The sequence below is a fragment of the Pseudophryne corroboree genome, assembly GCF_028390025.1.
Source record: "Pseudophryne corroboree isolate aPseCor3 chromosome 3 unlocalized genomic scaffold, aPseCor3.hap2 SUPER_3_unloc_66, whole genome shotgun sequence".
Classification (NCBI taxonomy): domain Eukaryota; kingdom Metazoa; phylum Chordata; class Amphibia; order Anura; family Myobatrachidae; genus Pseudophryne; species Pseudophryne corroboree.
The window spans coordinates 598,665-612,622 of NW_026967559.1; the positions used below are offsets into that span (position 1 = coordinate 598,665).

The 13,958-nt window shown below is 45.4% G+C and overlaps 1 pseudogene; it reads left to right on the top strand.

Moving 5' to 3' along the window:
* The window catches only part of LOC134984573 (zinc finger protein 585A-like), a 207,174-nt pseudogene that overhangs the window by 190,087 nt on the left and 3,129 nt on the right, over nt 1–13,958 (top strand).

Sequence of the window (13,958 nt, forward strand, 5' to 3'; positions counted from 1 at the left end):
GGGATCTCAACGTGGTGTTGGATTTCCTGAAATCACATTGGTTTGAGCCACTTCAGACCGTGGAGTTAAAATATCTCACGTGGAGGGTGGTCATGCTGTTGGCCTTGGCTTTGGCCAGGCGGGTGTCAGAATTGGCGTCTTTGTCGTTTAAAAGCCCATATCTGATTTTCCCTATGGACAGGGCAGATCTGAGGACTCGTCCCCAGTTTCTCCCTAAGGTGGTATCAGCGTTTCATTTGAACCAACCTATTGTGGTGCCTGCGGCTACTAGGGACTTGGAGGATTCCAAGTTGCTGGACGTAGTCAGGGCCCTGAAAATCTATGTTTCCAGGATAGCTGGAGTCGGAAAGTCTGACTCGCTATTTATCCTGCATGCACCCAACAAGCTGGGTGCTCCTGCTTCGAAGCAGACTATTGCTCGCTGGATCTGTAGCACGATTCAACTTGCACATACCGTGGCTGGACTGCCACATCCTAAATCTGTAAAAGCCCATTCCACAAGGAAGGGGGCTCTTCTTGGGCGGCTGCCCGAGGGATCTCGGCTTTACAACTTTGCCGAGCTGCTACTTGGTTGGGTTCAAACACGTTGGCAAAATTCTACAAGTTTGATACCCTGGCTGAGGAGGACCTTGAATTGCTCATTTGGTGCTGCAGAGTCATCCGCACTCTCCCGCCCGTTTGGGAGCTTTGGTATAATCCCCATGGTCCTTACGGAGTACCCAGCATACACTAGGACGTCAGAGAAAATGAGAATTTACTCACCGGTAATTCTATTTCTCGTAGTCCGTAGTGGATGCTGGGAACCCGTCCCAAGTGCGGACTCTCTGCAATACATGTATATAGTTATTGCGTAACTAAAGGGTTATTGTTATGAGCCATCTGTTAATGAGGCTCATTATTGTTTCATACTGTTAACTGGGTATAGTTATCACAAGTTGTACGGTGTGATTGGTGTGGCTGGTATGAGTCTTACCCTGGATTCCAAATCCTTTCCTTATTATGTCAGCTCTTCCGGGCACAGTTTCCCTAACTGAGGTCTGGAGGAGGGGCATAGAGGGAGGAGCCAGTGCACACCAGATATAGTACCTAATCTTTCTTTTAAGAGTGCCCAGTCTCCTGCGGAGCCCGTCTATACCCCATGGTCCTTACGGAGTACCCAGCATCCACTACGGACTACGAGAAACAGAATTACCGGTGAGTAAATTCTTATTTTTTCACCTCAGTTTAAACTGACTGTATGCAAATATCATTATAGTGGGTTTTTTTGTGTGTTTTAGGTAGAACGTCTGTCTGATATTAAAACAGAAGACATAGAAGAAGAAGAAGTGACTGATATAAAGGTAGAAGATATAGAGGGAGATGAAGAGACGTATGTGACTGATATAAAGGCAATAGATACAGAGGGAAAAGAAGAGACGTATGTGACTGTTATTAAGGCAGAAGATATAGAGGGAGAAGAAGAGACGTATGTGACTGTTATAAAGGCAGAAGATATAGAGGAAGAAGACGAGACGTATGTGACTGATATAAAGGCAGAAGATACAGAGGGAGAAGAAGAGACGTATGTGACTGATATAAAGGCAGAAGATACAGAGGGAGAAGAAGAGACGTATGTGAGAGGTGATCAGCAGTGTAAGGAGGAGGAGATCCCTACAGATATCAGCACAGGTGAGTAATAAACACTTATTACAGAAGAGAGTCACATATTCTCCTTTCTCAGTCACTACAGCAATCTCTTATCCTACACCCTCCTCTGTCAGTACAAACTAATGAGGGAAATGTATCTGCCCAGTGGGGGAGTCAGGAGCCATCAGCCCCTATTATACTCCTGCTCTCCTCCCCTCACATCATGTCACTGTGTGTTACCAGCCCAGAGATCTGACCAGTCTCTTCCCCACACTCTCTGGTGTGTCTCATACATCAGGAGCCATCAGCCCCTATTATACTCCTGCTCTCCCCCTCACATCATGTCAATGTGTGTTACCAGCCCAGAGATCTGACAAGTCTCCTCCCCACACTCTCTGGTATATCTCATACATCAGTAGGCATCAGCCCCTATTATACTCCTGCTCTCCCCCTCACATCATGTCACTGTGTGTTACCAGCCCAGAGATCTGACCAGTCTCCTCCCCCCACACTCTGGTGTATCTCATACATCAGGAGACATCATCCCCTATTATACTCCTGCTCTCCCCCTCACATCATGTCACTGTGTGTCACCAGCCCAGAGACCTGACCAGTCTCCTCCCCACACTCTCTGCTGTATCTCATACATCGGGAGCCATCAGCCCCTATTATTCTCCTGCTCTCCCCCTCACATCATGTCACTGTGTTACCAGCCCAGAGATCTGACCAGTCTCCTCCCCACACTCTCTGGTGTATCTCATACACCAGGAGCCATCAGCCCCTATTATACTCCTGCTCTCCCCCTCACATCATGTCACTGTGTGTCACCCGCCCAGAAATTTGACCAGTCTCCTCCCCACACTCTCTGCTGTATCTCATACATCGGGAGCCATCAGCCCCTATTATTCTCCTGCTCTCCCCCTCACATCATGTCACTGTGTTACCAGCCCAGAGATCTGACCAGTCTCCTCCCCACACTCTCTGGTGTATCTCATACACCAGGAGCCATCAGCCCCTATTATACTCCTGCTCTCCCCCTCACATCATGTCACTGTGTGTCACCAGCCCAGAGACCTGACCAGTCTCCTCCCCACACTCTCTGCTGTATCTCATACATCGGGAGCCATCAGCCCCTATTATTCTCCTGCTCTCCCCCTCACATCATGTCACTGTGTTACCAGCCCAGAGATCTGACCAGTCTCCTCCCCACACTCTCTGGTGTATCTCATACACCAGGAGCCATCAGCCCCTATTATACTGCTGCTCTCCCCCTCACATCATGTCACTGTGTGTTACCAGCCCAGAGATCTGACCAGTCTCCTCCCCACACTCTCTGGTGTATCTCATACATCAGGAGACATCAGCCCCTATTATACTCCTGCTCTCCCCCTCACATCATGTCACTGTGTGTTACCAGCCCAGAGATCTGACCAGTCTCCTCCCCACACTCTCTGGTGTATCTCATACATCAGGAGACATCAGCCCCTATTATACTCCTGCTCTCCCCCTCACATCATGTTACTGTGTTACCAGCTCAGAGATCTGACCAGTCTCCTCTCCACACTCTCTGGTGTATATCATACATCAGGAGCCATCAGCCTCTATTATCCTCCTGCTCTCCCCTCACATCATGTCACTGTGTGTTACCAGCCCAGAGATCTGACCAGTCTCCTCCCCACACTCTCTGGTGTGTCTCATACATCAGGAGCCATGAGCCCCTATTATACTCCTGCTCGCCCTTCACATCATGTCACTGTGTGTCACCAGCAGCCATACTGTTTGCTAGCAGTACCTATGCCTATGGTATTACATGCAAGGTATTTCCTGAGAGTATCACTATTAGCACACGCCGGTCTATATATAAACTCCTTTTCTCCTGCAGGGTTCACAGCAGTATCCACAGGATATACATTGGGATATGAGGTAACGTCAGCATACTGGCACCAATGATCAAAAGCTTTCCGCCTCCCAGAATGCAACGGGCCAGTCCCCTATATCCCTGCTTTCTGGCTTAGGCAATTCAGTTTTTTTGTTGGTGTGGCAGGAGCCGGACAACGATCTTTGGGTTGCTGATTTTGGCAGCCCTAAGCTTATTTCATTTATTTTTATAGTCTTACATTTCTTAAGCGAGTTTTCTGAAAAGCATCTTACACGCACCTCAGAAAGAGTTACTCCAACAACTCCCCGCCAGGTCGCAACAACGCTAACCAACGTGTACAGTGCTGTTTCGGCGGAAGTCTGTGTTGGATGTACTAGCAAGTCCAGCTGACGTTAACAGGCTGTGGCCGGAGCACGGGAAGAAGGTAAGGCGTCAGTTCCGCATAGCGTGTGGGGGGGGGGGGGACTACCCAACAGTTGCTGATGCGGCTGCCACCTCGGTACACCAGTGCTAGGTTCCAGGGATCATAGACTCCAGGGATTAGTGTGAGGCCTGGGTCCCTGGGGTTTAAGTCAGCAGTGGGGAGTAAGACGCTCCCCTGGTCACCCCTCCCCCGGTTCATGACCAGTTTCCTCCGAGTTTCCTGCCATGAACTGATTTGCTGCTTCCGTCTGAGATGCTGTGTTTCTAAAGGACCCAATCACAGCATAGGCGCCTGTGTGACTGGTGCATCGGTCTTCACTTGGGCGTCTATGTTCACTGTTGTGTGCACTTGGAGTTTGTGTAGACTATTTGCGTCTGGATCCACTCAGCGTTCACTAATGTATTGGGTACGAGGAGTTGGATAAGTGCCTGATGCATATGAGTCTGTAAACTATTGCCGTTTCTTTCGCTGTGTGACTGAATACGTTAAGTTTCATATATAAGGTAATGCAGTAATATGGTTCTCCTACATACTTGAAATGTATCTGTAGTTGATGATGTGCTCATGTTGCTTATTATACTAATGTATAACTTGTGACTGATTGCTAGTGTGATTGCTGACTTTACTATTTCTGTCATGTATACAGATCCTCAGTGCTGGTGCAAGGCAGGGAGGAATAGGATTGCATGTCACTTTAGCAAGCTATTAATTGATTTCAGTCACAAATTGTGTAGTTAACACCATACAAATGTGTGATTTGTTTATCATGTCTAAGAGCAGCAAGGGTGAGGAGGATACACTCTCCACAGCAGCACCAACACTGATTTCATGTTTGTCCTGCAAAGCTGGGTTAACCTCTCAGGATCTGGTGCAGAATGGATTATGTGCAAATTGTTTTAGCTTTCACCAAAGCCTCCTGAATAATCCTAGGCAGGCACACGTTCAGATGGAACCCCCATGGGCTACGTTTGCACAGACATTATTTGGTGTAGCTGAGCGCATAATGCCAGCTCCTATACCAATGATAGGTTACCCTGTTAACCCTTACATGCAACATTCCCCCTGGGTTTTTATCACATCCAGTCCAGGAATCTGCAGCCTTTCAACTAAAACGGACTGAAAGGCCTGTGGAAGGTAACATGAAACTACATCTTCACAGTCTACACATGTTTCAGATGGGGACACTTCGGAGGATGAGGATTCCTCACATTCTGGGTCTGCATACAGAGACGAAGATGAAGGTCCCAGCTCAGTGGATATACCTGAGCTAATTAGTGCTGTGAAAGCCTTTCTATCCTTATAGGAGGCAGCAGAGCCCTTTGTTAAAATCCAATGCTCCTGTGTTTAAACATCCCAAAACAGTCAGAACTGAATTTCCGGGGTTAGAACAGCTGACGGAGATTATGCATGAGGCTTTGGTCACACCCAGTAAGAAGTTTAGAATTTCATGGAAATGGAATTCCCATTATCCTCTTCCAGCTGGGGACTGTTTAAAAAGGGAGTGGCTCCCAAAGTAGATACACATGTCATTCGATTGGTTCGAAAATCTAGATTACCTCTGCCTTCAACATCATTATATGATTGTTACGGATAGAAAAATAGATGTTTTTTTAAAAACAATCTTCTCATTGTCTGGGGTAATTGTAAGACCAGCCATAGCTTCAGCCTGGATGGCAAAAGCAGTGGCGGCCTCGGCTGATGCATTGGAGGATGATGTCTCATTGGCATCTAGAGAGCAAAACTCCCATAGTGCACATATTAAACAGGCGGCTATGTTTATGGAAGAAGCAGCCTTGGACATGAGTACTATTGTCTCTCAAGCATCAGCCTCAGCAGTAGCAGCTCACAGAGCGGTCTGGCTACGTACATGGAGAGCTGACTCCGAGTCCAAGGAGGTTCTAGAGTCTTTACCTTTTATTGGAGATATTCGTTTTGGTAAAGAATTAAACAGTATTTTGTAGTCAGAGGCAGACTCCAAGAATGTGAAGTTTCCTTCAACCCACAAATCCAAACCTAGGTTTCCAGCTTTTCGGCCCTTTCGGACCCAGGGAAATGCAAAAGGGAAGGGTTATGGCAAACAGTCCCAATCTGACAAGTCTGGTAAGACTAAAAAGCAATTAGCAGAGGGCCTGCTTCCAAGCCAGAAGATAAACCGTCAGCTTGATGGTGTGGTCCTCCACCTGGGGGACTCCAGGGGGGTGGGAGGCAGACTTCATCATTTTGCACAGATCTGGCAGCAGTCCACCACAGATGCCTGGGAGCAAGAAGCGGTTTCTCATGGTTATGCGTTTGCCTACAAGAAACACCCTCCACAAAGGTTCTTTTGTACCAGCCCATCTTCCGTAGAAACGAAGGCCAGGGCCTTACAACAGGCAGGTCAGAAGTTGCTTCAATCTGGGAGGATAATTCCAATTCCCTGTGCGCGCGCAACAAGGACAAGGTTTCTATTCCAACATGTTTCTAGTTCAGAAGCCAAATTGGTCATTCCGGCCCATACTCAATCTCAAGGTGCTGAACAAGTACATTTGGGTGCCTCTGTTTCATATGGAGACTTTACCTTCCATTATTTTGGCCATGGAGCTGGAGGATTTTATGGTATCCCTTGATATCCAGGATGATTACCTGCATGTTCCTATAGCACTGTTTGCTATCCTCCAGCAACACTTTCAGTTTCAGGCCCTACCATTTGGACTGGCTACAGCTCCCAGAGTGTTAACCAAAATTATGATGGTAATGGCGGCTTATCTCCGTCGACAAGGGATAAGGAGTTTTCCATACCTCTACGACCTATTAATCCTGGTGCAGTCTCAGGAATTGCTTCAGTGTCACAGTTGACTCATAAATTGGGCAAAGTTGTCCCTGGTTCCAACATATGACTCACTTGGGGGCTGTATTGAATTCTGGTCTTCAGAGAGTGTTTTTACCTCTGAACAAAATGACCACAATACAGTCAAGGATTCAGGAGCTGCTACAGAGTCAAAGGGTATCCATTCACGCAGCTATGCGTGTGATGGGATCAATGGTGTCGACATTCGACATGGTGGAGTATGCTAAATTCCAAGTGGAATGGGTTATATCAGACAATAAAAACTCAGACTATGGTCCTTCCTCTGTAAGTACGGAGGTCATTAGCCTGGTGGCTACAGACATCCCATCTGGACAAAGGAAGACCCTTTAGGATCTCAGATTGGGAGGTTCTGACAACGGATGCCAGTCTTCAGGGCTGGGGAGCAGTGTCAGAAAAATGTTGCTTCCAGGGGCAGTGGACCAAGGAAGAAAGTTGCCTGCTAATAAATATATTGGAACTTCGGGCCATATATATGGCACTCATTCAGGCAAAGGACTTTCTGCGGGGGAAACCAGTTCAAATTCGCTCGGATAATGCAATGGCAGTAGCGTACCTCAATCATCAGTAACTCGCAGCCAAAAGGCAATGAAGGAGGTGAGCCACACGTTACGGTGGCACTAGGAAGCGGAATTTCTCAGTCGACATGCCATTCATGCAAACGAATATGGCATGCTTATATTCAATGGTGCAGTGCCAGGAAATTTGACCCTAGGTCTTTCAGAGTTCCCAGAGTCCTAGCATTCCTTCAGGCAGCAATAGATAAAGGTGGCTTCCTTGAGAGTTCAGGAGTCAGCATTGACTGTGTGGTTTCAAAAGAAAAATGGTAACCTGCAGGATGTTTGCACTTTTTTCCAAGGAATGCTTCACATCCAACCTCCATTTGTTCCTCCTACAGCGCCTTGGGATCTAGGTATAGTCCTAAAGGTGCTTCAAATTGCTCCATTTGAACCACTGACGTAAGTGGATCTTAAATGGTTGACAGCTAAGATTCTCTTTCTACTCTGCTATTGCCTCAGCTAGAAGAGTTTTAGATTTCGCGACATTGTTGTGTCGCCCTCTTTTTCTGATATTTCACCCAGACAGAGCGGTTCTCAGAACCAAATCTGGTTATCTTCCTAAGTTGGTGTCTAAATTCCACCTTAACGAAGAAATTGTGGTCCCAGCCTTCCAAGGGCCAGATCTTTCTGCGGGAGATGCATCTTTGGACGTAGTCCGGGCTTTAAGGATCTACGTGGATCGTACCAGTGCCATCAGAAAGACAGACACTCTTCATTTTCTACGGATTTCACGAGAGGATTGGCTGCTGACAAGCAAACACTGGCGAAGTGGCTTCGGATGATGATTCAGAAGCATATTCTCAAGCTGATATCCCTAATCCAGCTAGTGTCTCTGCTCACTCTACTCGTAAGGTAGGTCTGTCATGGGCAGCACAACGTGGTGCTTCAGCAGAACAGATATGTAAGGCAGCCACATGGTCTTCCATTAACACATTCATTAGATATTATGCCTTTGATACCTTTGCCTCTCAGGATGCTGCATTTGGGCAAAGGATTCTCCTTTCCAATCTGGAGCGCCCCCTCCACGAAATTGATTTGGGACATCCCAATGTATATTCTGTGGATATTACTGTGGACCCTACAGGAGAATTATGTAGTTATGGTAGACTTACTGTCGATAACTCTATTTCTCCTTGGTCCACTGTATCCACAGGGATCCCACCCTGACACACCTGATTTGAGGATCCTTACACTTACTAACCTCTTCCTTTTTGTACGGAAGTGTGTGCATGTGTCTTCTTCTCGCCTGATTAGGGCTCTCTATGATGCTCCTGCCTTGAGCTTTGGAAAACAACTGAATTTCCTGAGCCAGGAGGCGGGGATATAGAGGACTGGCCCGTTGCATTCTGGGAGGCCAAAAGCTTTTGATCATTGGTTCCAATCCGCTGACCTCATATCCCAATGTATATCATGTGGATACTGTGGAATTAGGAGAAATAGCGTTATCGACAGTAGGTCTACCATAACTACATATATTTCTGGCATGGTGCGGCTGCTTGCTGGGGCACAGGCTCAGGGTTCCTCATGCCACGTGACACAATGCTTAGGAAATATCTGGCGCAGCCCCTGTCATGTATCCACATGCTCCTGTAACAGCCGGCCTCAGGGAATTGGCTAGTGAACGGCTCCTATTACTGAGTTGGCAGCAACTGTACAATATAATAACACAATACAATACAATATTGCCTAGCATATAACTAATAACATAATGGCAATTAGTGGAGTCCATGGTTAGGACCAGGGCTAGGAAAGTAACCGCATGTATTTCACCACTGTGCGACACGATGCGCCGGCTGTGTCGTCACACTATCACCCCATATTGAAATATATTTATGTAAGGGATCAATTGTAATGACATAGAAGAAGGTCTATTCTCTAATATGACTTGTGTACAGCAGAGTAATAAATGTAATCACGCACACCTGGATGTCTAATTCTCCGAGTATTATAGAGGTCAAATTCAGCTAATAAAGGGAGCATGAGGAAGATGAGGAACGGGCGGCATTATTGGTCTGTTCATCAGTAGTGGAGGATCTATCAAGATGAGGGTCTGGAGAAGAGTAACATCTCCCATAAGGAGAAGTGCAATTTCTTGTAGCTTTTGAAAAACAATATATAAGAAATCGGGGCTGCCTGGCATGAGGGGCATAGAGAGAAATGAGGGTGACATATTTATAATGAATTTTCCCAACTAGAATCCAATATCTACCATTGCAATCCACCCACTTGCTTTCCAGGTGAAAGGGGCAGGATCTATTAGAAAGGATGGCTACACCAAAGGAGATATAGCATGCTGGGTAGTTATTGGTAAACTGAGGGGGAGAGTGCAATGGAACATGTGATTCCTGAGTGGCTACCACCGCCGCCTTCTGGTCAGCGAAATATTTTAGTGAAAGACGTCTCTTATGAGGAGAATTAAGACCTTTTACATTAAGAATTAAAAACGTCACCATGATAGAGATCAGATCATGGTATGAAACATCTAGGATCATCTGTGTAAAGTCCAATAGAGTCTGTAGGGCGTGTGCATACTTCAAACTATCATAACAGAAAAAATAAAATAGGGAACAAAAATGGGAGACAAACAGAAATAGCGTCCATAAAGGAGCTAGCGATTCCGTCACTAGGGTACCGTGACAGAAAGGTAGAAAAAGGTGGCGGTCGGGCCTAAAAGGGAAATCCACCGACTACCTCAAGTAGCCATACAAGAGGGCAAAATCTGGTGGTCATAGTAACAATTGTACAAAGAAATATCATATCTCAATGTAACCAATATATCCAAAGGAGGTAAAAGCCTAGAACATGGCCTGATATCCAATTTAGGTGCTACCAAAACCGTTATAAGGGCAACAGGATGTTAGACGAATCAGTCATGCTTTGCCTGAACACCCAAACATTCTAGAAAGGTATTATGAAACGTAAGACTAGAAAGTATATCAGACCATATACTATATAGCAATTAAATAGCACAGGAAATAAAGAGAAACAGACACGTTTTAAACCCATAATAAGAATAAATAAATCTGACCCAAAAATAGATCCATGCCCAGTAACTTAGTCCCAGTTGGCACATGTTACAGTAGGAAACAAACTCTGAGTGTCTCTTGCAGTCTTACAACTTAGCATATTGCTTCAAGACGGAAGACAACTCATCCGGGATTGGTTTAGGTAAAGTGTCATGAAGGACTGTCAACAGAAAAATCCCACATTTTCAGAATAGCAGGGTCATCCTCGGGTGAAGGTATCACTGTGAAGGTGCCATTTCGCATCACAATAATCTTAGTAGGAAAGCCCCATATGTATTGCACATTTCCTTGGGTGGAATAGACATCTTTTGGCCAGCGTCACAGAAGAAATATCTGGAAATATCTGCAGATTATCCAGACACTCGGCTGTGGATGAGGAAGACAAAGCAGACTAGAATGTGTTCTTTTATATGAAGAAAGTGGACCCTGAGCAGAGTGTCCCTCGGTGCTTGGATAGGGGTCTGTTTGGGCTTTGGGAGTCTTCAGTGGAAGCTTCTGAATAGAGGACCGTGGCATAATCATAAAGCTCAGAATTTGTAACAGAATCCGTCATGCCCATTATTCTGATATTATTTCTCCGAGACCTGTCTTCTAAATCAATGACTTTATCACGAATAGAGACCAGGTCTTCCTGAAGGGTGTCATGTGCTGAAATCAGATCTTTGTGAGACGCAACAATCTCTTTCATCTTAGTCTGTACGAGTGCCAATCTCACTGATACCAGACCTCAAAGCTTGAATGTTAGAGAAAAGTTCTGAGGTTATTTCAGTCCTTAAATGTAGATAACACAGAATGTATAGAGCATAGAGTAACAGGACCATCTAGTGTGTCTTAAGATGTTTTCAGCCATTATAGCTGGGCTGTGCGTCTGACAGACAGAGAGGGGGGGTTGCAAATCCCACCCCTACATTTCCCTTCAGCACACAAAAAAATTACCTGTAACCATACCTGAACCTATCTGGTAATAGAAATTCAGAGAATAAGTTTACACATGTTTAAGCTGCTGCGTCACTTCACGGCTTCTTCGATGTCAGCAGTCCTAACACTACATAATGGCAGTGCCCACATAGTGCCATGTAATTTGTCACAGTAGGCCTCATGATAAAGGCTATTACTAAAACACACCCAGACAGAGAGCTAACTTGCCCAGGAGCCACCCCCAGGATCTCCCATGGGTACTACAAGGAACAGCATGCCTTCCAAATACTGCTCCCATTCAATGCCTCTCGCACACAAGCAGACAAACAATGGTAAATGCTCGATCATTCCTGGAGATAATTATGTATCAGGTACTGGAAAGGGGCAGGGGTCACAGACAAACAGACAGAGAGGGGGGGTTGCAAATCCCACCCCTACATTTCCCTTCAGCAAACTAAAAAATGACCTGTAACCATACCTGAACCTATCTGGTAATAGAAATTCAGAGAATAAGTTTACACATGTTTAAGCTGCTGCGCCACTTCACGGCTTCTCCGATGTCAGCAGTCCTAACACTACATAATGGCATTGCCCACATAGGGCCATGTAATTTGTCACAGTATGCCTCATGTGCGTCTGACAAGAAGAAGCAGATGATGTTGTAGCGGTCTTAGAAGGACCACCTGAATTTGAGGTACCAAAGGGATGGACAGGTGGGCCAATTTGGTACCTTTTAACCTTTTTTGGAGGCATGTTAAGCCGGCTACAAAGAGACGGACCTCTCAGAGATAGGAAAATACAAACGATCTATAAATAAAAGGAGTACGCTGTTAGGAGGTTACATCAAGATGACACAGTTCAAAATGACATTCTTAGTCGGGATGACAGGGGTAGCCGAGCCAAAATTTCAAGTAAACATGATGTAATGCAATTCAAATAACACAGTAATGACCGAGAAATTCCACTAGAGGTCAGCGTGATCACAGACGTGAAGTACTCAGCACAGAGAGACACAAATGGAAAAATATATTCAGTGAATAAATCCACAAAATAATATACTGTGAGGTTGTAATCAGAGTGTAATGAGCTGTACTCAGACAATACTTGATACTGGGCTCTGCATGTAGACTGAGAGGAAGTAGATTATAGTGGTACCATATAAATAGAAGGTAGTTTCACCTCCAGGCAAATGCCTCAATTTAGTGTAGTGACCCCGGTCCTGCCATCACAACACTTTTTTAGCAGCTTATATCAATTTTACACCTTATTGAAGGCAGAAGTCAAAGCATGCGATGGCCGGGCACCAGGATCCAAAATGACAGTCATCTCACTTCCCAATATCACCGCCGGGCTCCACTGACTATGGGCAGCCCGTTCTGTCCCCAGCAGTAGCGGAATCTGCACACCCGTGTGAGTGGCAGAGCAAGTGATCCCGACTGAGCGAAAAGCGCCTTCAAGTCAGGTGTCAGGAGCGTGCAGGAAAACTTGGGCACACTTAGCCCCAGAATACAGCCTGTGGCATCAGCGGCGTCACTAGGCTGCGGCAGTGAACGGTGCCCGGAGGGAGCGGCTTTAGGGCAGTAGGAGTGGTGGACTTAATAGATTGGGTCTTGGTCCCAGCAGTGGCTGAGAGCTCTCAGGTAGGGTAGATAAATAGCCACTTAGTGAGGAGATCTCCAGAAATCCCGTCTGGATGGACCACACCCCTCTTTTTTATTATTTTATATACTAACAGGGGTGACAGGTGTGGTACCTCCCTGCAAAGGCAGATCCAATCTCTTTCTCATCAGACTCTGCTGTCTTCCCTGCACTCTCACTCAGATGTTCACTGCTGCCAGTAGCACACGTATGAGAAGCAGAAGTATGGCTGCAGCTGTATAGATTCTGATATGTAATTCTCTGTATCATACTTACCGTACACACATCATCCTTATTACTATTGAGAGTATAGAGTTAAGACACTGATGATGGGGGTGTAACAGTGGATTATAACCCAGCAGATGATGATGATGATTGCAGTGTATTATATGGTGTATTGCATGTAAAATACCTTGTTCCACACACCTACTCTGCTGTAGCAATATACCTTATATAAGGGTGAGTAACACATGTACAGGCTTACCAGCGTATGAGCACACACATAAAGGAATGCTACCTTACCAATGCTTCCAGGAGTAACGTTAGGAGACATTTCTCTGATCCATCAGCTCATATGACTGATGTTATTGTTCATCTAGAGTCTTACGGTATGTTCCCCATCTATTGTTTTACATTGGTGCTGACATAGGACTTGGCAAGTGACTACATCTCCATTTATACTTCATGGTTAGTTACCAGTACATGAGAGAGATATATCTAAGTCTTATTATAATATTACATTTGTTATTGTGAGTGTTCTCAGGAGGGTGGACACAATGATAGTCTGAGACACAATATTATAAAGCCTTCATTAAAAGTTATGTTTTATTATACCCACACATTTACAATTAAGTGTCCCAGAGAGTCGTCTTATCCTATTGTTTACAAGATTAATATTGTTACAAAAAATGTCATATTTCCATAATGTATTTTATTTCCAGCAGATGGACACACAAGCAGGAATATCACAGAAGGACATCTAATGTTATCCCCGGATTGTGACATAAAAGATAATGACAGTAGACAGGATTCTCCAGGAGAT